The following is a 24,440-nucleotide window of genomic DNA, read 5'->3' as shown; positions in this document are numbered from 1 at the left end:
ACATCTTCTTTAAGGAAAAGATCCACTTATCCTTATTTATAGATGATGAGGGGTGCCTGGGTGGCTCAGTTGATTAAGCTTCTGACTCTTGATTTCGTCTCAGATCACAATCTCACAATTCCTCAGTTTGAGCCCCGCGTTGGGCTCCGCGCTTAGAGTGTGGAGCCTGCTTGGGATTCTCTGTCTCTTTCTCTCTCTCTCTCCGCCCCCCCCCAAATAAATAAATAAATAAGAGATGATGAGATCATATAGCTGGTCATTCAAAATATTTAAATCTAAACTCTGTTAGAAACTCTGAATTCATCAGTGTAGGTACAAAAGTAATGTACCCAGCATTCATATTTACAAACAGCAACCTCTTAGATATTAGAGATTCCATTTACAGTAGTAAACATGTGCAAATTATAGAAATAAACATAAAATCCAAACCTAGAGGAAGAAACTTTAAATACCCATCAGTTGTTCATAACTGTGTAATTAACCACCTCAAAATTTAATGGCTTAAAACACAATAACATATTCACTCTGTTTCTGTTGGTCAGAAGTTTGAGCTGTGCTCAGTGGGAATGACTCCTCTCTATTCCATGTGGTGGTGTTGGCCTTAACTGTGTCTCCCTTTGACCCCTCTTCCTCTAGGAGGATAGCCTGGGTTTATTCACAGGTGGCAACAGCCTTCCAGGTGAGAGTGTAAACCACAAGATTATTTTAGGTTTAAACTTGGAACTTGCAGGGATCCACTCAGAAGTTGAGAGTTGGTATAAAGATTATTTCAAGCTGAAAATATTTGAGATTTAACAGATGTAGAAAGAAGCTTTCTCAGAGCATCCCTGATCTGACCAAAAGCAGAAACTTGTGAGAAGTGAAGACTGACATAAATTGCCTTTTCAGGGCACCATCTACTCCCAGGAGAGAGGCCAAAAGTGAACTTACTAAAAATCCCTCTCTGGGCCCTGAAGAAGACCACTCATACCTGTATAGACAAATGTTATCACAAGCTTTCTTATTTCCCATTTGTTCTAAAGACAATTTTCTTTCCCTCCCTCCTTCCTTCCTTCCTTCCTTCCTTCCTTCCTTCCTGCCTTCCTTTTAACATTTATTTATTTTTGAGAAACAGAGAGAGAGAGAGCACAAGCTGGGGAGGAGCAGAGAGAGTGAGTGAGACCCAGAATCTGAAGCAGGCTCCAGGCTCTAAGCTGTCAGCACAGAGCCCAACAGAGGGCTTGAATTCAGGAACCATGAGATCATGCCCTGAGCCCAAGTTGTACACTTAACCAACTGAGCCACCAGGAGCCCTGCATTTCTCTTTCTTTAAAAGACCTATTTGTACTTCCAACAGAAGCCATTTCTCTTCTTTCCTTTCCCCTACTAATGTAGGTTTATAAACCTTCACCTTTAACCATTTAACAAGCTAGCTACTTCTTTTGTTGGCTCCTGTGTGTGTATGAATAAACACATTTCCCCTGTTACTCTAGATTTTGTCAGTTTAATTTGTAGATTCCAGGTACCAAACAGATAGAAGAAAAAAGTTTTTTTTTGTTTGTTTGTTTGTTTGTTTGTTTGTTTGTTTTCCCCTAACAGACTCAAGGTACAAGCCCAGCCTGGGAAAATAGATTCCATCCCTTTTGGGGAAGAGCTACAAAGCATTTGTGACCACTTTTAATTTACTTATATTTACAAAGGGAGTTAAATAAGACACCTAAATGCCTGGTTCTTAGTCAATGAGAGAAAATGTTGTAAGCCTTTCAGCTCTTTCAAAAGGCATCTATAAAATTAATGGGATTGATAAAATATTGGCTAATTATTTTGTTTCTTTGACACTTGATGCTAAACCTCATATGGGAAAATATGTAAGAGTTGGTATAAATAGTGACAAAAATAATTATGATAATGGTAAGTCATGATTAAAGCATAAAAAATTAGTAGTAATGTTTCTACAAATATAAAAACATTACAAAAACACAGTAACAGAAACTTTTGATGTCGGCACGGAAATTAGAAAATAGGTAAATGAAATGGACTGAAGATTTCATAAAATATACTAAGCATATGGCAAAGCCATCATTTAAAAACACTAAGAAAGCTATGAATTAGTCAATATACAGTTAATGGACAAACCAAGTAAAAATAAAATGCTAGATCTGTACATTTTTTACACCACACTCCCTTGCAGAAAAATAAAGCTAGAGGACAATAGAGAGAAATTTCTTTTATAATCTTGGAGAAGAGGTTTTCATAAATAAAAAAAGAATACAGAATTTATAAGATAAATTGTATTATGCAGAATTAAAAATGTACGTATAGAGGGGTGCCTGGCTGGCTTAGTTGATGGAATGTGGGACTCTTGATCTTGGGATCATGAATTCAAGCCCCACGTTGGGTGTAGAGATTACTTAAAAATAAAATCTTTTATTTATTGATTTTTAAATAAAATATTAAATCAAATCTGATAAATATCTAGAGAACAATTATTACTCTATAAAAAATCTACCACAAATCCAATAGCAAATAGAATGGGCAAAGGATATGAGTAGGGAGTGCAGTGGTTAATTCTGTGTCTCAATTGGACTGGTCTCTGGGATGCTCAGACAGCTGGTAAGACATTTCTGGGTATGTCTGTGAAGGTGATTCTAGAAGAGCTTAGCATCTTATTTAGTTGGCTGAATAAAGCAACCTGTCCTCACCAGTGTGGATGAGCATCATCCAATCTATTAAGTGCAAAATGGAACCAAAAGGCAGACAGGGTGAATTCTCTCTTCTTGAGCTGGGGCTTTCATTTTCTTCCAGAGTTCCTGGTTCTTCAGCCTTTGGACTCTAGGAATTGCTAGTTTGAAATACACAAATGATTATTACAACAAAACAAACTCTATAAAGGTACTTAAATTAAGTGCCCAGAACTGAACCCAACATACTGTTACTGTGCTAAACTATTATAGAATAGAGAGTATTTTTCTGCTTTTATCGTAAATAACAACAGACCAAGAAAAATAAGTTAGCTGCTTGTTCCAAGAAATACTTGTTCCTATGAACCGACTGAACACTTAAACCACAACAATTTCCTTATTAAAGCTCGTTTTAAACACCCTTGTTTCACTTCATTGTGTCCATTAATCCAAAATTATTAGGTCATACATTTTCCCTGCTTCATCTCAACCAGTTCCCCATTTTGCAAGACTTAGCTCAAAATCACCAACAAAGGCTAAATCCAGATTTTCCCATTTTGAGACACTATTGGTTAACAGGGTGATTCTCTACTGCTCAACTCTGAGTAACAGATTTTATTGAGAGTCTTTTGGGGAGTTGATAGGTGACTACATCAATAAAGACAGTGCAAAAAAAAAAAAAGAAAAAGACATTGCAAGAGATAGGTCATTTAAGCAAATGTTGAAATGAAGTGTTCCTGGGTTGGCAGTTAGCCTTCTGTGGGCTGCGACCCATCTCATCACCTTTACCTAAATGATAACATGTTTCAGAACCACAGTCATTCAGTGTCACTTTTCTGTATATGGATATAGAAACTGGTTCTAAGGATGTTAATTGAATAGTCAACATTAAAACATGGAATTAAAGACATGGGGCTAGAATCGCTGTTTCTGAACTTTCAAACTTAAACGTTCTGTTAAAATAATGCTTATTGCTGGAGAGCTCAGTCTTTTTTTAAATAAAATATAAGCCTCAAAATTATCCTATTAAATTTGAAATGTTGGCTGAGGCATTTTAAAAATGGTACTGTAAGTAATAATGTTACCTAAATGTGGTTCATTTATTTTAGGGGTATATGTAAAATTTTACAGTAGAGTTTCTCAAACTTACTTGACAGTAAGCATTTCTTAAAATTATTATTAAAATTTATGTATGTTTGGCCCCTCCTCAGTCTATTGAACAAGCTTATAAGAAGGTGCCCGGAACTTGCTTTTTTATCAAGTTGTCAGATGTTTCTTGACTTAAAGCAAGTATGGGAAATGATGATGCATTTTAGGCCAGTGGCTCACAACCCTGTCTGTACTTTTTAGTAACCTGGGAAACAGTTTTAAAAACACTCACGGCTACCTATATCCTAGATCAATTAAATTAAGATTTTAGGGGGAGATGGGGTACCTGGGTGGTTCTGTCGATTAAGTATTTGACTCCATTTTGGCTCAGGTCATGATTTCAAGGTGCGGGTTCAAGCCCTACATGGGGCACTGCGCTGATGGTGCTGAGCCTGCTTGGGGGTCCTCTCTTTCTTTATCTCTTCCCCTCCCCCACTTGTGTGCACACGCACTTTCTCTCAAATAAATAAACTTAAAAAAATTAGGAGAAGAGATGCAAGCATGTACATTTTTGTATCTTCCCGGGTTAAGCTAATGTGCACATAGGACAGAGACCTAGTGTATCAAGCCAATGAAAAAAACTTCTCATTTATGTGCATACAAATCTTAATAAAATGTAAATTCTGATTCAGTGGGTGTGGGGTGGGGTCTGAGATTTTGCAGTTCTAACAAATTTCCAAGGGAGGCTGATGCTGCTGTTCAGCAGACCACATAATGAGTAGCAAGAAATTAGAACAGTGATTCTCTAAGCCTGATCCCCAGACCAGCAGCATCAGGCTCACCTGGGAACTTGGAAGAATACAAATTCTTGGGCTCCACCCTGCTTCTACTCAGTCAGAAACCCTGGGGCCCAGATCTTGGCTTCACAAGGCACCACCCTACCCCTCACAAAAATAGCAGATTCATAGTCATTTACTTTATACACTGAGCTTCCAGCAATGATTTTGCTCTAGAGCAGTGATTAATAATTAAAAATACATATGTAGCTAAATAATTAAAAACCCCACATTTACAGGAAAATTCTGATTATAGAATTAAACAGCTAAATTTTAAATTGTAGTTCAGTTTTCTCTTGCTTATGGCAACTTGGTGAATCATGTAACCTTGAGCCTTCAATTTGTTAACTGAAAAAATGCTAAAATAACCTTCCTTAGCTACTTTACAGGTTAGCTGTGAGGAAACAAGTTTTTACAGGTAGTGGAAATATACACTTGGTAATGACAAGTAGGTGCATAAAGAAATACATAATTAAACTTTTAAACTTGGTTCTGGCTGCACAGACTTTTCAATCTACTCAGAAACAAAAGTTCATTAACCAACACTAAAGAAAGCAAAGGAACAAAAGAAAGTATAGAAACATTTACAGAAGACCAATTGGGTGCTTTCTGTATCGTAGTTTATTTTTCCAGCATCCTAATAAATTACAAGTGAGTAAATTGGGATTGCAAAGAAATTAATTGAATTGCCTTTGAAGCTACATTAATGGGCTTTTGTATCAAAAGATCTAGGTTTGAGTAATGCCTGTCAGTAGCTATGTGACCATTGATTCAAACTGTGTTGTAGTGTGTCTTTAATGAAGTGGCTATAATATCTGTCCTACAAAATACTTAGTATCTATAAATTTAATGTGAAATTGCTGTAAAAATTTCAAAGATTTTTAGTGATGTGAGGCATTGTCATGCAAAATAGCACAAAATAGCATGTAAGAAGCCTTATGATAAAGACTTTAATATTTTCATATTTGCCTAAATTTGCCTTAATTTCTCTGACTTATACATACATGTATCATTGGTAATGTTGAGTTGTAGAATATAAATTCATCTTCAATCTTCATTTCCATACATTTTAATTTCATAAGTTATTTCTTACGAATATTATTTATTCAGTAATCAGGAGAGGACTCTGAATATAATCATGTTGAAGTTTTCTGTCTGATTGCTGTGTCATTTTCATTTTATTGGGAGGGAATTCATCTACTAGTGTTGGTTTTACTGGTAGCTTCTATAGTTGAATTGTATTGATATATTCAGAGTTTTGTTGTGCCGGTGTTTAGGGACAGGCTCTCTCTCCCCATCAGATCCTCACTCTTGTAGTTTTGCAGTTGCTTTCACACAACTTCGCAGGGCTCCCAGTTGAGAACAGCATCCTGCCTGTGGCTCAGTTCCTTCTCCACGGTGACTGCAGGATTGCTGCTGATTCAGTGGCTGAGCTGGCAGGGGTGTCTCTCTCCTGCTGCTTCCGAAGAAAGCGGATGTGTGTGAGCCATGTTGCCAGGCAGGGGTTGTCAGAAACATTTTTTAGCTCTCTTACTTTTACAAGTAAAGGTCCTTTATCATGCCCTGCTTTTAACACAGTGATCCTGACTCTATTTCCTCACCTCTTGTGGAGAATGTTTATTCCTTATAACCCTAGATGAGTCAGATTCTCAGCTGCTTCTGCCTGCTTCTGTACCTGGAGCCTGGAGTGCTCATGGCTTTAGTTCTGCTTTGTGCTGTGTTTTCTGATTTTTAGAGACATTTATTTACTTAATTTTAGAGCATGGCCATATCTTTTTTTTTTTTTAATTTGCCTTTTATCAATCATTATTCTATCTTTAGAGATGAGGAAAAGCCTCAAAATATAACTTTTAATGCCAGCTTACTAGGGAACACGGTGTCAGTTTTATGAACTGATGCTAAGAGGTATAAGGGTTAGAAGAGGGGAGAAGGTATCACGGGAAAAGGTCTGCTAGCACCCACATAGGCAGAATCAGATCATTACATGAATTTCTGTGTGTTGGCTCTGTGGGTACTGAAGCAATGCCTGCTCAGCCTCAGTGCTGAGGGGGCTGAGACAATCCTTTGTTCCTCTTTTACTGTTTTCCACGTCATTGCTTTTCCTCATGTGTTAGCCCTTGGGGAGGGGGTAGTGATCTTGTTTGGTCTTTATAGCACCTATAAATTGGCCATTCTTCAGTTGAATGTCTCCCCAGCTGACTGTGACTAAATCGGATCAACCTTTGCAACTTGATGGACTTTCCTACACTCTGTCATCAAGAAGGCTGAAAAAAGAGGGACAGGAAAGTTGTCCATGTGTAGGCTTTTCCTAAGGACACATTCACTTGCCCCATGCCCTGACTGCAAAACTCACCTGTCCAGCACTAAGTTATAAAATACATTAAAAAACAACAACAACAAAAAACAAACAAACATCAATTAGAAGTCCTGAGTAGAGTTTTTTGTCACCTTTTCAATTGATTGGGTTATATTAACTATATTAACTCTTGGGCATTAACTGAATAAAATTATTTTGTCATATTATTCCTGGTTTTATTTCAAAGGAGGTATAGGTCTCCTTATCATTGGAAACTTATCCTGAATAGTGTCCCAAAATGACTCTATGAGAAAAATCATCGTGTATGTGTATATATATATATATATATATATATACACACACACACACACATATATGTGTATATGTATATGTATATATATACACAGTAGTATGTATACACAGTATATATTTATAATATATATAATATATTAAAAATATAAATATATAAATATATATGTTTATATAGTATATAATGCATATATTAAAATTTAACTGGTTTATTCTCAGAATCATTACTGAGCTTCTGAATTTATTTTTGAGAGAATGGGAAATATATGTAGATTTAGAGGTTTTTATTGTATTATAAATTATCTGGAAGCATATAGAAGTCATTGCAATATAGTTTATCTAAACATAAATAGAATATTTAGAAAAAATAAATATAATAATTATGTTTTTTTCATTAGGGTGTACTTTTTGTTTTAACTGGCAATCTGGAAAAATAATTATCTATCAATTATGTAAGTAGTGGATTAATCAGTGTGTAGGTTAATAGTGATTTAAAATAGTAATAGTGTGGGATGTTTAAAAAAGGAACAGACTATTAAATTTAACTTTTTTTTTCCTTAATAATATTAGCAGAGGTCAGACCATCAATGAAGGAGAGGCTTTGCTTGCTTAACAAAGCAAGTTTTGAAACGCTTACTTTATTCTGCTCCTGGATTGGTTCCAGCAGTGAGAAATTCTTTGGAGAATGTATTCAGTATGCATTGTGTTTCCAGGAAGGACAGAGTTGAACTGGCTCACTCCCACCCTGTTAAATTTGGGCTTCAATGCATGAACCCAGGAACTTGCATAAGACTGATCTCTGAAATAGCCTCTGATTGCAGAATGGAAGAAATGGGCCAAAGTGAAACCAATCTGTTCCCAAGAAATGAGCTAACATCTTGTTTCTCATGGTTCAGACGTCCACTCTATGAAAGAATCTTATCTTGGAAGGGTCTTCAATCAAGAGGATATGGTGGAGGAGTTGGATACCCTCCAACAGAGAGTTCCCTGAGCCCTCCATATGTGTTTATAAGGATGTTTTGCAACATGAGAGCTGGCTGGGAGTAAAGACTGAAAAGATATAGATAAACCCTAAATTTTATGGTATAGTGATAAGAACATAAAACCTGAGCTCTTTTTTTTTTTTTTTGTTTATGTCTTTTTTTTTTTCTGAAATTTATTGACAAATTGGTTTCCATACAACACCCAGTGCTCATCCCAAAAGGTGCCCTCCTCAATACCCATCACCCACCCTCTCCTCACTCCCACCCCCCATCAACCCTCAGTTTGTTCTCAGTTTTTAAGAGTCTCTTATGCTTTGGCTCTCTCCCATTCTAACCTCTTTTTTTTTTTTCCTTCCCCTCCCCCATGGGTTCCTGTTAAGTTTCTCAGGATCCACATAAGAGTGAAACCATATGGTATCTGTCTTTCTCTGTATGGCTTATTTCACTTAGCATCACACTCTCCAGTTCCATCCACGTTGCTACAAAAGGCCATATTTCATTTTTTCTCATTGCCACATAATATTCCATTGTGTATATAAACCACAATTTCTTTATCCATTCATCAGTTGATGGACATTTAGGCTCTTTCCATAATTTGGCTATTGTTGAGAGTGCTGCTATGAACATTGGGGTACAAGTGGCCCTATGCATCAGTGCTCCTGTATCCCTTGGATAAATTCCTAGCAGTGCTATTGCTGGGTCATAGGGTAGGTCTATTTTTAATTTTCTGAGGAACCTCCACACTGCTCTCCAGAGCGGCTGCATCAATTTGCATTCCCACCAACAGTGCAAGAGGGTTCCCGTTTCTCCACATCCTCTCCAGCATCTATAGTCTCCTGATTTGTTCATTTTGGCCACTCTGACTGGCGTGAGGTGATACCTGAGTGTGGTTTTGATTTGTATTTCCCTGATAAGGAGCGACGCTGAACATCTTTTCATGTGCCTGTTGGCCATCCGGATGTCTTCTTTAGAGAAGTGTCTATTCATGTTTTCTGCCCATTTCTTCACTGGGTTATTTGTTTTTCGGGTGTGGAGTTTGGTGAGCTCTTTATAGATTTTGTATACTAGCCCTTTGTCCGATATGTCATTTGCGAATATCTTTTCCCATTCCGTTGGTTGCCTTTTAGTTTTGTTGGTTGTTTCCTTTGCTGTGCAGAAGCTTTTTATCTTCATAAGGTCCCAGTAATTCACTTTTGCTTTTAATTCCCTTGCCTTTGGGGATGTGTCGAGTAAGAGATTGCTACGGCTGAGGTCAGAGAGGTCTTTTCCTGCTTTCTCCTCTAAGGTTTTGATGGTTTCCTGTCTCACATTTAGGTCCTTTATCCATTTTGAGTTTATTTTTGTGAATGGTGTGAGAAAGTGGTCTACTTTCAACCTTCTGCATATTGCTGTCCAGTTCTCCCAGCACCATTTGTTAAAGAGGCTGTCTTTTTTCCATTGGATGTTCTTTCCTGCTTTGTCAAAGATGAGTTGGCCATACGTTTGTGGGTCTAGTTCTGGGGTTTCTATTCTATTCCATTGGTCTATGTGTCTGTTTTGGTGCCAATACCATGCTGTCTTGATGATGACAGCTTTGTAGTAGAGGCTAAAGTCTGGGATTGTGATGCCTCCTGCTTTGGTCTTCTTCTTCAAAATTCCTTTGGCTATTCGGGGCCTTTTGTGGTTCCATATGAATTTTAGGATTGCTTGTTCTAGTTTCGAGAAGAATGCTGGTGCAATTTTGATTGGGATTGCATTGAATGTGTAGATAGCTTTGGGTAGTATTGACATTTTGACAATATTTATTTTTCCAATCCATGAGCAGGGAATGTCTTTCCATTTCTTTAAATCTTCTTCAATTTCCTTCAGAAGCTTTCTATAGTTTTCAGCATACAGATCCTTTACATCTTTGGTTAGATTTATTCCTAGGTATTTTATGCTTCTTGGTGCAATTGTGAATGGGATCAGTTTCTTTATTTGTCTTTCTGTTGCTTCATTGTTAGTGTATAAGAATGCAACTGATTTCTGTACATTGATTTTGTATCCTGCAACTTTGCTGAATTCTTGTATCAGTTCTAGCAGACTTTTGGTGGAGTCTATTGGATTTTCCATGTATAATATCATGTCATCTGCAAAAAGCGAAAGCTTGACTTCATCTTTGCCAATTTTGATGCCTTTGATTTCCTTTTGTTGTCTGATTGCTGATGCTAGAACTTCCAGCACTATGTTAAACAGCAGCGGTGAGAGTGGGCATCCTTGTCGTGTTCCTGATCTCAGGGAAAAAGCTTTCAGTTTTTCCCCGTTGAGGATGATGTTAGCTGTGGGGCTTTTCATAAATGGCTTTTATGATCTTTAAGTATGTTCCTTCTATCCCGACTTTCTCAAGGGTTTTTATTAAGAAAGGGTGCTGGATTTTGTCGAAGGCCTTTTCTGCATCGATTGACAGGATCATATGGTTCTTCTCTCTTTTTTTGTTAATGTGATGTATCACGTTGATTGATTTGCGAATGTTGAACCAGCCCTGCATCCCAGGAATGAATCCCACTTGATCATGGTGAATAATTCTTTTTATATGCCGTTGAATTCGATTTGCTAGTATCTTATTGAGAATTTTTGCATCCATATTCATCAGGGATATTGGCCTGTAGTTCTCTTTTTTTACTGGGTCTCTGGTTTAGGAATCAAAGTAATACTGGCTTCATAGAATGAGTCTGGAAGTTTTCCTTCCCTTTCTATTTCTTGGAATAGCTTGAGAAGGATAGGTATTATCTCTGCTTTAAACGTCTGGTAGAACTCCCCTGGGAAGCCATCTGGTCCTGGACTCTTATTTGTTGGGAGATTTTTGATAACCGATTCAATTTCTTCGCTGGTTATGGGTCTGTTCAAGCTTTCTATTTCCTCCTGATTGAGTTTTGGAAGAGTGTGGGTGTTCAGGAATTTGTCCATTTCTTCCAGGTTGTCCAATTTGTTGGCATATAAGTTTTCATAGTATTCCCTGATAATTGTTTGTATCTCTGAGGGATTGGTTGTAATAATTCCATTTTCATTCATGATTTTATCTATTTGGGTCATCTCCCTTTTCTTTTTGAGAAGCCTGGCTAGAGGTTTGTCAATTTTGTTTATTTTTTCAAAAAACCAACTCTTGGTTTCGTTGATCTGCTCTACAGTTTTTTTAGTTTCTATATTGTTTATTTCTGCTCTGATCTTTATTATTTCTCTTCTTCTGCTGGGCTTAGGCTGCCTTTGCTGTTCTGCTTCTAGTTCCTTTAGGTGTGCTGTTAGATTTTGTATTTGGGATTTTTCTTGTTTCTTGAGATAGGCCTGGATTGCAATGTATTTTCCTCTCAGGACTGCCTTTGCTGCGTCCCAAAGCGTTTGGATTGTTGTATTTTCATTTTCGTTTGTTTCCATATATTTTTTAATTTCTTCTCTAATTGCCTGGTTGACCCACTCATTCGTTAGTAGGGTGTTCTTTAACCTCCATGCTTTTGGAGGTTTTCCAGACTTTTTTCTGTGGTTGATTTCAAGCTTCATAGCATTGTGGTCTGAAAGTAAGCATGGTATAATTTCAATTCTTGTAAACTGATGAAGGGCTGTTTTGTGACCCAGTATATGATCTATCTTGGAGAATGTTCCATGTGCACTCGAGAAGAAAGTATATTCTGTTGCTTTGGGATGCAGAGTTCTAAATATATCTGTCAAGTCCATCTGATCCAATGTCTCATTCAGGGCCCTTGTTTCTTTATTGACCGTGTGTCTAGATGATCTATCCATTTCTGTAAGTGGTGTATTAAAGTCCCCTGCAATTACCACATTCTTATCAATAAGGTTGCTTATGTTTATGAGTAATTGTTTTATATATTTGGGGGCTCCGGTATTCGGTGCATAGACATTGATAATTGTTAGCTCTTCCTGATGGATAGACCCTGTAACTATTATATAATGTCCTTCTTCATCTCTTGTTACAGCCTTTAATTTAAAGTCTAGTTTGTCTGATATAAGTATGGCTACTCCAGCTTTCTTTTGGCTTCCAGTCGCATGATAAATAGTTCTCCATCCCCTCACTCTCAATCTAAAGGTGTCCTCAGGTCTAAAATGAGTCTCTTGTAGACAGCAAATAGATGGGTCTTGTTTTTTTATCCATTCTGATACCCTATGTCTTTTGGTTGGCGCATTTAATCCATTTACATTCAGTGTTATTATAGAAAGATACGGGTTTAGAGTCATTGTGATGTCTGTATGTTTTATGCTTATAGTGATGTCTCTGGGACTTTGTCTCACAGGGTCCCCCTTAGGATCTCTTGTAGGGCTGGTTTAGTGGTGACAAATTCCTTCAGTTTTTGTTTGTTTGGGAAGACCTTTCTCTCTCCTTCTATTCTAAATGACAGACTTGCTGGATAAAGGATTCTTGGCTGCATATTTTTTCTGTCTAGCACCCTGAAAATCTCGTGCCAATTCTTTCTGGCCTGCCAAGTTTCAAAAGAGAGATCAGTCACGAGTCTTATAGGTCTCCCTTTATATGTGAGGGCACGTTTACCCCTTGCTGCTTTCAGAATTTTCTCTTTATCCTTGTATTTTGCCAGTTTCACTATGATATGTCGTGCAGAAGATCGATTCAAGTTACGTCTGAAGGGAGTTCTCTGTGCCTCTTGGATTTCAATGCCTTTTTCCTTCCCCAGTTCAGGGAAGTTCTCAGCTATGATTTCTTCAAGTACCCCTTCAGCACCTTTCCCTCTCTCTTCCTCCTCTGGGATACCAATTATGCGTATATTATTTCTTTTTAGTGTATCACTTAATTCTCTAATTTTCCCCTCATACTCCTGGATTTTTTTATCTCTCTTTTTCTCAGCTTCCTCTTTTTCCATAACTTTATCTTCTAGTTCACCTATTCTCTCCTCTGCCTCTTCAAGCCGAGCTGTGGTGGTTTCCATTTTGTTATGCATTTCGTTTAAAGTGTTTTTCAGCTCCTCGTGACTGTTCCTTAGTCCCTTGATCTCTGTAGCAAGAGATTCTCTGCTGTCCTGTATACTGTTTTCAAGCCCAGCGATTAATTTTATGACTATTATTCTAAATTCACTTTCTGTTATATTATTTAAATCCTTTTTGATCAGCTCATTAGCTGTTGTTATTTCCTGGAGAGTCTTCTGAGGGGAGTTCTTCCGCTTGGTCATTTTGGATAGTCCCTGGCGTGGTGAGGACCTGCAGGGCACTTCCCCTGTGCTGTGGTGTATACCTGGAGTTGGTGGGCGGGCCGTAGTCAGACCTGATGTCTGCCCCCAGCCCACCGCTGGGGCCACAGTCAGACTGGTGTGTGCCTTCTCTTCCCCTCTCCTAGGGGCGGGATTCACTGTGGGGTGGTGTGGCTCGTCTGGGCTACTTGCACCCTGCCAGGCTTGTGATGCTGGGGATCTGGCGTATTAGCTGGGGTGGGTAGGCAAGGTGCTCGGGGGCAGGAGGGGCAGGCTTAGATCACTTCTCCTTAGGTGATCCACTTCAGGAGGGGCCCTGTGGCAGCGGGAGGGAGTCAGATCCGCTGCCGGAGGTTTGGCTCCGCCGAAGGGCAGAGTTGGGTGTTTGCGCGGAGCGAGCAAGTTCCCTGGCAGGAACCGGTTCCCTTTGGGATTTCGGCTGGGGGATGGGCGGGGGAAATGGCGCTGGTGAGCGCCTTTGTTCCCCACCAAACTGAGCTCTGTTGTCAGGGGGCTCAGCAGCTCTCCCTCCCTTTGTCCTCCAGCCTTCCCGCTTTCGGAGCAGAGCTGTTAATTTATGACCTCCCAGACGCTAAGTCGCGCTTGCTGTCGGAACACAGTCCGTCAGGCCCCTCCGCTTTTGCAAGCCAGACTCGGGGGCTCTGCTTGGCTGGCGAGCCGCCCCTCCGCCCTGGCTCCCTCCCGCCAGTCCGTGGAGCGCGCACCGCCTCGCCGCCCTTCCTACCCTCTTCCGTGGGCCTCTCGTCTGCGTTTGGCTCTGGCGACTCTGTTCTGCTAATCCTCTGGCGGTTTTCTGGGTTATTTAGGCAGGTGTAGATGGAATCTAAGTAATCAGCAGGACGTGCGGTGAGCCCAGCGTCCTCCTAAGCCGCCATCTTGCCGCAACTCTCTAAAACCTGAGCTCTCAAGTTCATTTCTTAGTACTTTCTCTTTTGGAATCTTGGGCAAGTTAGGCTTTAGTGCCTTAATCTGTAAAATGATCACAGGTATATAAGCCTCATACTGTAGCTAGTGATTATCAAGTCAGGGGACTCCACACAGTTAAGTAAAGAATATGAGGGTGGGAGATGAGAAATGGATGCTGTTCCTCCCCCCTCCAATGAAGGACCTCTGGATTCATCATCTGTACCAGTGAGGTTTAGTTTGAAGAAGGGTTGACTAAGAAAAGAAAACCAGGGGGGCGCCTGGGTGGCTCAGTCAGTTAAGCATTCGACTTCAGGTCAGGTCATGATTCAGCTCAGGTCAGTTCGAGCCCCGTGTCCTGCTCTGTGCTGACCTCTTGGAGCCTGGAACCTGCTTCAGATTCTGTGTCTCCCTCTCTCCCTCTCTACCCTTCCCCACTTGTGCTCTGTCTCTGTCGCTGTCTCTCTCAAAAATAAATAAACATTAAAAAGATTTAAACAAACATAAAATGAAAAACCAGGGATTATGAATGTAAAATATAAGGGACAGAGTAATGTTTTTTTCATTTCAGGTTTTCAATCCCAGAAAATTTAGGATTATGAGGTCATAACAGGGAGAGACAGGCCTAGCAGTATGGGGTTGTCATAATGGAAATCTCAGCAAAACTGTGTGGCTCTCAAAGAAAGGAGGAGAGAAACAAGAGTCAGGGCAGAGCTGAAAGTAGGTGTACAGAGGTAGTGTGGTATTTCTAAAGAGGGTGGAATTTGAGGTCAGAAAGTGAGTTTGAGAAATGGCTTGGGTAGCCTTTGGCTCAGAATTCACCTTAGGCTCAGAATTCTCATTGGGGAGCAGCCACTGTAGCCAGACCTTTCTCTTTCATCTTCTCCCTCAGATTCTGCCCTGCATCCATGCTTTACTGTCTGCCGTTTGTTTGAACCTAGAAAGCTCACCCATGTCTACTTTGGGCACATGGTTCTGTTTTCCCAAAGTGTTCCCAAGGGGGCTCGGAGTTCCAGGACAGCAGGGCCCAAATCCTCCTTTTTAATACCTCCAGAATTTAACACAGTCACACATAGAATAACATTGGCACCCAAAAAGTGTCTTTTAATGCATAGAACAAGAAAGGGAGAACAGAAGAAAGGAGGAAGGAGGGAGTGAAAGTGGTTTAGTATTGATTCATCCCTACCCAGTCACACACGTATAAGACAAATTCCACTGGTAAGATCAAATCTGTGGCTAAGGAGCTGAGTGGTGAGTTAGGGATGTGGCAAGGCAATAATAAATTGATGATACGTCTCATTAACACAGGTATTCAAATCAGTGAGCTAATAAGCTTGCAACCTAGGAAGGTGAGGATTGAGAGAAAAAGAGAAGGAATATAGGGAAGTGTGTGCTTTAAGGCTGTGAACCCCAGCTGTGCCCTCCAAAGTAGGCAGTATTCACTACCATTCTATATTGACTTTCCACATAATATCTGTGGTGATAAAGGTAAAAAAGATGAGCAAGTTAAACAGCAGAACAACCCAGGCATCAGGCAAGTCAATGCTTTAACTTTCTGCTAAAATAGCACTTAGCCAGGCAGTTTACTTTTTGGACTCTTTGGCCTGCCATATGGGTAGCAAATTCCCCCACAGCCATTAACTGAAACCCAGTTGAAGTACTGGAGATGATCCAAGAAGTGTTTCCTTTCACCATCACTTGTCAAAGCTAAGATCCTACACCTATATAAAACTGTGCCGTGGTTTGACTGCAATTCAGAGATCTCACGAGGGCCCTAACAGGTTTTCCCACTGTAAATTTCACCACCCCATCAAGCTACTCCTAACTGTTCTGAGCCATATAAAAACTCCCTCTGTTAATATCCTTCATCTCATACTTAAATCAGTGGCACTTAGACTTTCTCTTAGTAAAATAACTATTTGTTGGTGTCAGAGTTGTTAATGCAGAATTTAACGTGGAGCATCAGTGTGATAGAATAGCTCCAGAAAAATGAGTTCAGATGGAATGGATTGGAGTTCTGTGTTGAGGCTGTACTGATGCTAGTTCCACAATAGCTGACTGGGAAAAGAAAACAATGAATAGAGGGCAGAAAATTGGGTTCTAGTTTTAGCATGAAAAAGCTGTGTGAACTTCATCAACTCAGCTCACCTATCTCACCTAATGTTTCTAATATACAAAACAAGGCAAGGGATGCCTTTCAGTCTTAAAATTATTCAGAGTGAAATAATTTATGATTCTTGTAATTTTAATCTTGATAAATTAAAAATGGTTTTCTGCATCAAAGATTGAAAGAAAAACATCAACAAAAATTTTTGAGGAGCATGGATTCATGTAGCTTAATATTGCACAAAGAGCCTGTGTTATTCATTAGGGCATTGATTGGTTTTTGACTTGATGTAAGAGAAGAAAGATCTATAATAAATGAAGAAATAATGTGAAAGCCACATCCTTAAAAGTTCAAACATATTCCCATATGTGTATGTCCTTTCTCTACTTTATTTAACACAATTTGAACAAAACATTTCATTGTTATGCCCCAACTACTCTGCTGGCTGAAGTAAATATTGGATTCCCCAGATATAAAAAGATTTTTCACCTTTCAAAGGGACTTTGTAAGGTTCCAGTGACCTGTTCCTTAGGCAAACAAAATGTCTTTTTCTGCACATAATTTTGACTTGAGAGAAGGTAAATTGAAATGACATTTTAAAATTTAAAATTAGTTTTAGTAAATCCAATATTGACAGTGTACTACTTGGGGGCACCTGACACTCGAAAGATCAGAGATCAGTTTTTCCTCAGAGAAATCCTGCTTTGTTTGTGTCAAGAATATTTATTTGTTTATTTTGGAAACCTTGACTGTGAAACTGAACATCAGAAATAGCAAGTTGATAAAAATAATATGATGCTTATTTTTTTTTTACGTTTTCAAAGTACTTCCATATGACTAAATTTAATTATCATAATTTTTGTAGATTTTTAAAGTGACATATAGCATAAGGTTAAATATATAAATCTTGTGTGTGAATTTTTCTCAAATGTAAAAACATCTGTAAGTACCACCCAGATCAAAGTAAAGGACAATATTAGCAGATCAGAAACTTCCTTTGTGTCTTAATCCAGTTAATTCCTACCCCATAGTTATACAGAGTCTTTTATAACATAAATTTTCTGTTTCTGAACTTCACATAAAGAATTATATAATATGTGCTATTCTTTTCATCTGGCTTCTTTATCTCAACTTTATTATTTCTATCAGATTTATTCATGTTGTTATATGAATGTTATATGTTATACCAGAATTTTTTCCAGAATTTCTGTATTTTATTATATCCCATTAATAAACATACCCAATTTATCAATTTTAACATTGATATGTGATTAGACTATTGCTATTTCATTATGAATAACACTGCTATCAACGCTCATGTACTTACATTTTGGAATTTATTTTCTGTATGTGGGATAAAATTGTGTGTACTCCATTTAGTAGTAGTTACTGCCACAAGTTTTCCAGAGTAGTGGCTGCAATATTTATTTACATGCCCACTAGCAGTGTCAACACTAATTTCTGTTAACATATTATCAGTGTTTTTCAAATTAACGTTTTCAGTTTGAATATGAGCATAGTGATATCCTGTTCTGTTCTTAATCCCCCTAATGTAAGTTATATGAATATGTTTTTGTATTGTGTTCTATTAAACTTATCTCTTGAATTAAGTTCTATTAATGCAGAATTTTCAATTCTAAAATTTCCAGAATATGTTTCCAGTTTCCTGCTGAAAATATTTTTTATTTTTTCTTTTAATTTTTGTTTAAGGTTTTCATTTATTTGAGAGAGAGAGAGAGAGAGAGAGAGAGAGAGAGAGAGAGAGAGCGCGCGCACACGAGCGCATGAGCGGGGGAGGGGCAGAGAGCGAGGGAGACGCAGAATCTGAAGCAGGCTCCAGGGTCTAAGCTGTCAGTACAGAAACCCACGTGGGTCTCAAACTCGTGAACCATGAGATCATGACCTGAGCCAAAGCTGGACACTTAACTGACCTAGCCACCCAGGCACCCCAGAAAATCTGTCTTTTTCTATATTTTCTGAACATATATATGTTTTTAAATTTATTTATTTATTTATTTATTTATTTATTTATTTATTTATTTATTTTTATTTTAGAAAGCGTGCACACATGAGCAGGGTAGGGGCAGAGGGGGAGAGACAGAGAGAGGGAGAGAGAGAAAGAAAGAAAGAAAGAGAAAGTGAGAAAGAGAAAGAGAGAATATTAAGCAGGCTCCATGCTTAATGTGTGGAGCCTAAGGTGGGGCTCGATTCCATGACCCTGGGATCATAACCTGAGTTGAAATCAAGAGTTGGATAGTTGACTAACTGAGCCACCGAGGTGCCCCTATATTTTCTAAACATATTAAGTATAGTTATTTAAAATTTTTTTTTTAACATTTATTTATTTTTGAGACAGAGAGAGACAGAGCATGAATGGGGGAGGGGCAGAGAGAGAGGGAGACACAGAATCGGAAGCAGGCTCTAGGCTCTGAGCTGTCAGCCCAGAGCCCGACGCGGGGCTCGAACTCACAGACCGTGAGATCGTGACCTGAGCCGAAGTCGGACGCTCAACCGACAGAGCCACCCAGGCGCCCCAAGTATAGTTATTTTAAAATTCTTACCTGATATTTCCAGTATCTGGATCACTGTTCAGTATTTTTATATTATTTAATTTTACTCTTGATTTTTTGGTCATTTGATTCTTTTTCTTGACATGCCTATGAATTTTCCATTAAAACTGGGATATTCTATGCTTTGGATGATGCTTTTTTCCAGAGAAGGTTTAATTTTACTCTAGCATAGAGTACAAGTAAACTATCTTATTCCATTGGAGCCTTTGTTTCCAGTTTTACCAGGGCTGCTGTATTTCAGGTTGTTCTTATCCTCTGGTGTGATTCCCACTCATTCAGTGTAGCTCTTTCAGTGTATCGCCTGAAACTACTCTTTCCTCCTTTCCACCCTTTCTTCACCTCCATGGCCAGTGCTGAATTTTAACTTCATTGTAGCAAGGCTGCCAAACTATCTTCTCAGCCCTTTACCTCATCAGATACCACTCTCCACTTGCTCTTTCAGAGTCTCCGCTTACACACCAAAGTGTAACAATTGGGCCATGCTCAAAGTGGGAATGATGTCTAAATTTCAGGCTCACTTCTTTTTGGTTATTCCTGCCTCTGGTCTTTTGCCCTTTATGTTTTTGTCACCCTAGGAACCCCAAACTCCAGATTCTGTGTCCCTTCCCCAGTTTGACTGCTCAACTGTTCAGGTTACTATGGGTTTCCTTTTCCTAAAATGTGATTGGCAGGTTCTGTGAGGCAACAATGGAAGTGAGTGGAGGCTTTCCTGGGTTGTGCTTCTCTTCTCCTGCCTGCATGCCTTTATCTTCGAACAGCTGTTTGTGCATTTTATCCATCTTGTATAGTTTCTCTTAGTGGGGAGATTGACTTCTTACATGTCCTATTTTCATGGTTGCAAGTCAGAGAGCATTTTTTTAAGTAGAGTGATAAGCATTGTACTACTGTTTTGAAAGATGGAAACAATAAAAAAAAATGAAGAAGTAAGCATTTCCTGTGCTTACAGAGCAAGGCTTTTGTGGACTGGGAATTAGGATTTTAGTCTCAGAAACTTGTGGTCCAAGTTTTTTATTTGTGTGTGTGTCTTTTACTTTATACCCTTTAGATTTCAGATAAATTGAGCTCCCATGGTTAGTTTTTATCAGATTATATTGAGAGGGAAAATTAACAAACCAACAATCCCAGTTTGTAACAAAATACAATCTTGAGTGTATTCTTATGAATAGTAAATTAAATAGTACATTCAAAGAATCGGGAAGCTTTTTCTTTAATTAGCAGCTACAGATGAAGTCCACAATTAGAAGGAGTACATAGAATACTATAAAAATAGGGTGCCTGGGTGGCTCAGTCTGTTAAGTGTCCAACTCTTGATTTCAGCTCAGGTCATGATCTCTTGGTTTGGGAGTTTGAGCCCCGCATTGGGGCTCTGCGCTGGCATGAGGAGCCTAATTGGGATTCTCTCTCTCTCTCTCTCTGTCTCTCTCTCTGTCCCTCCTCCACTCACATGTACATGCTCTATCTCTATCAAAATAAATAAACTTAAGAAAAAGAATACTGTAGAAATAAAACTAATTCCTAACTTCTCTTTACATTAAATCTAATGATATAACCTTGTCCAGAAGTTATATGATGCTGATATTGACATTAATCATGAATGAGTGTATTTATATCATCCGAACCAATGGCTGACAAGTGGACCCTTTAAATGGAAAATGACATTCATTTTATGACATCTTACAAAGCTTATGGTGATTTTCATTTACTGTCTCAAGTATTTTATGGTAATACTATAAGGTAGTTCCATATGTTATAAAGATGAAAGAAAATGGATGCACAGATATAGTCACAGGAATTAACCTGGGGCAAAGAGGAATTTATGACAGTCAGAAGTGAAACTCGTATTTTGTCTCAACCTTAGCCTCAGTCCCCTTTTGCTGTACTGGAAAACCTGAATGTATGATGGATACAGCCCAAGAGCTTTGCTTTACCCTACATCTCTTGAGCTACCCTCAGGCATTTGAAAATACAAAATAAACTCCATGAGGAAAGGTTTCTGAGGCTTATGATGAAAATGTTGTGGAAAGTGCCTGCTATTTAAGTATCACTGGAAAATTTCTGTTTTACTTTCTCTGTATTTTCATAGGAATTCCAGTATTCTGTATAGATCCTCTCTTGTTTCAGGAACTTAGGGCATTCTCAGTGAGAATTTCATATGAGCACCATTCACTTAGATCTCACCATGAATGATGCATTAGTGTGATTCGTTAGCCTTGGGATCTAGTGTCCTTCCATGGTTTTCTTCTGTGTTCTATTGATAAAGTTTCAGGCACTTTCCCTCCTTATAATTGCTGCTGCTTTGCCAGACACAACAAGTCCTCAAAGTGCTTTACAACTGTTTATGAGGTTTTCTTTCATGTAAAACAGTTATGAGCTGAGTGATGCCCCCAATTAGAATTTCAAAGTTTCACAAAAATCAAGAGAGGTTGTCTTTTCCTTGTGTGTCACACTTTGTCAGAGAAACCCCGAAGAAGTCATACTTGATATTGAATTGTGACAAAGTTTAATGAAAAAGACCCTGTCCTCCCAGTGGATATTAATTTTCTGATGCCTAGCTTAGGGAATTAATACTATTGACAAAAACAATGATGTATTCACCATTTCACTTCCCTTCTGATGAATAAGCCATCATTAGTTATAAAACTCTTTGCTCAATTGACTTTCCAGTTTCATTTCAAGAAATTATTATCAGAATAGCTCAACAATCTTGAAGCTCAGAAATATCTGAATTTCTCAAAATACAGTTGGAACCTCCTACCAAAGAGATTGTAACTGATTTCCTTTACAGATGGAAGAGACTTGCTAGAAAACAACTGCACATAATAAATAAAATAAAATGCTATGTCAGATCCATAGAAAAGGTCATTAGCAATCATAGAAACAGGTGTTCATGGTTGGCCTAGCCTTTTTGTAACTGGACTATAATGATCCTCATTTCCTAATAGCTGGTTTATCTAGAGACAGCAATGTATTTTATAGATTTGAATCATTAATTTTTGAATGGTCATAGTAATTTCTGATTTTTACCAAACCTCATTACATACTATATAGAATTTGGTGAAAAATGAACTCTCTCTTTTAATGAAAGCTTTCTTTCTGATTCTTGGTATGGAAAAATGGATTAAATTGTGCTAGAAAGGACTTTTACAACAGCAGGCCACAAAAAACCCATTTAACACTTTCCTTGAATCGTATGAGTGTTCAAAGATTACCATTTCAGAGGTTTGCTAATTTTCAAAAAAAAAAAAAAAGAATGATTCAGATAATTGCTATGATTTCTTTCCTTAGGTGTTATCACTTGTAGTATGCTATTATTCTGTCACAGAATAAAAGGTTAAAAAAAAAAAAGAAAAAAAAAACAGCTTTCGTAATTTCCTGAAATGAGCCTTCTTACTTTGTGTAAGAATTCAGAAAAGACCAAGATTTAATAAAATGCATTTTGTTGAGAAATGAAAATACTCGAGGAAAAGGAGTGGGTGCGGGCAGGGAAGAGATTCAATTGTAGTTAAGTTTTTACCAGCAAATGCGCCATTGTGGTTGAGTAAATATAGTTACCTTTAGAGAAACAGATGCACAAATGAGTTTGTGCTTCGAATGCCAACTGCTTTAAATCTAATTCTTATATAACTTTTGAGACCTAAATCTGTAGTTTCCCTTTTGTTTTTAGGCCAAGAAAAACACTGCCGCTTGAAAAACCTACAACTTTGTGGCCTGGTGGACTAAAAATAAATGATATCATCCCAGTTACCTTGTTCTATGATGGCAGCTAATCAGAAATAGATTATTTTGTGTGGGTAACAGGAAATAATTTGATGTTTAGTGAGATAGGCATTAGATATCTCTTCCTTTTAAACCAAGCCAGTTCCGCTAAATCTGTAGAGAGGTCAGCATAGCTCTTGAACTTTCAGAGTTGGGGGGGGGGGGGAAAGAATGATAGCATCAATCAAGGCAATTATGAGCTTAATGCAACATTCAGATGTGAATAGGAATCGCTTTGAGGAATGCTAGCATGTTTTCAAACATTAAGGCAAGTATTTCTTCAAATGCAGAAAATGTTTATTTAAAGATTTGGAGACAAGTCTGTGGAAGAAGTTAATTTGACCCTAACATGAGATGTAGCTCAACTTAGTAACATGAAGGTAGCCATCAGATGGTAAATAGTCATTTTTAAGCACATGACAGTTTTTCTCCATATTTGATATATAATCTTGTAGTCTCTCTTTTGTGTGCATAAACTTGTTTGGTTTATTATCAAATGATCACCATGCCTATCAATGGCTATTAGAGTACAGTCACAACCATGACCTCTGTGCTTGTGTTTTTGTACACCATCTAGCCCTTCAGGCTTTCTTTATTAATATATCCCCCATAGCTCAATTCCACTCTACTGATCTTATCTCAGTGTTTTTGTTTTTTACTTCAATTATGATAATATTTGCTTGTGTATGAATATTCTCGCTGGAGGGAGTCTTAGTTCTCTATGTTGTCAGTGAGTCCCATGGAGGGGGATTATTTCCTCATGGTTCATCAAGCTAAAACTGAATGGTTTCAGGCTGGAAATAAAGTCTTGTTTTCTGTCCTCTGCATTAAGCTGGAAATTGGTTCACAATCTTTGATTTGATCACAAGACAATATGGATCATCACCTCTGTGTGTAAACTAGTTGTAGTGACTTCTGTCATCTTCCCATTTCTCCTGGAACCCAGCAAGAGAATTATATATTTTTATGTAACATTATAATTAGCCAACGTGAGGATAATCAGTGGAGAGTTTATAAAGTGTTATTAGTCTCCCTGACCCATTAGCTAATACTTCTTATATAGTGCATAATTCTGTTTATATTTATTTCATATATAGCATTGATTTAAAATCATTATCAGATTGTCTCATCTAAGAAATTTTCCTGCTATTTAAAGTTCTTAACTCTCTGGGGACGCCTGGTTGGCTCAGTCCTTTAAGCATCCGACTTCGGCTAAGGTCATGATCTCGCAGTTTGTGGGCTTGAGCCCCATATCGCACTCTGTGCTTACAGCTTAGCTTGGATTCTATGTCTGTCTCTATCTGCCCCTCCCCCGCTCACACTCTGTCTCTGTCTCAAAAATGAATAAACATTATTTTTTTTTAATTTAAAAAATTAAATTCTGAACTCTCTGAAATGCATGAGTTCACCAAGATCATCTTAATTTGGATGTCGTGGCCAAATTTTGGTGATCTGGGTTGTCCAATTATCAGAATATCAGAATTGGTATATTTTCTTATTTTGTACTACCTAATGCCTACAGTAAGATATTCATTCATTTTTTGTTCTCTTTATTCACATTGTTCCTTGCCTACTTTTCTTTCTTCCAGCAGTTGCTTTTCAAAGGTTTATTATATACTGAGGACAGACATTCCAAATATATCCTAACATAAATAAGGCTCATATTTTCCAGAAGTTCAGAAAACAGTGGGGGAAGCAACCCAAGTCAGATCTGTACAGCAGTGAAAGTATCTCTCTGGTGG

General features: G+C 38.2%; 1 long non-coding RNA gene across 1 annotated transcript in view; it reads right to left on the bottom strand.

The window, feature by feature from the left end:
* Positions 1-19,553, bottom strand: part of LOC122479675 — a 39,823-nt gene extending 20,270 nt beyond the window's left edge. The window contains exons 1-2 of the long non-coding RNA XR_006296402.1: positions 18,934-19,553; positions 2,682-2,821 (exon numbers count right to left, since the gene is read on the bottom strand). This is a non-coding gene — a long non-coding RNA (uncharacterized LOC122479675). The remainder of the gene's footprint in view (positions 1-2,681; positions 2,822-18,933) is intronic.
* Positions 19,554-24,440: the final 4,887 nt, after the last annotated feature.

Source organism: Prionailurus bengalensis, chromosome C1 (assembly GCF_016509475.1).
Source record: "Prionailurus bengalensis isolate Pbe53 chromosome C1, Fcat_Pben_1.1_paternal_pri, whole genome shotgun sequence".
NCBI classification, from domain to species: domain Eukaryota; kingdom Metazoa; phylum Chordata; class Mammalia; order Carnivora; family Felidae; genus Prionailurus; species Prionailurus bengalensis.
The sequence above is the reverse complement of the archived record's forward strand: the minus strand, read 5'-3'. Positions and strand labels throughout refer to the sequence as shown.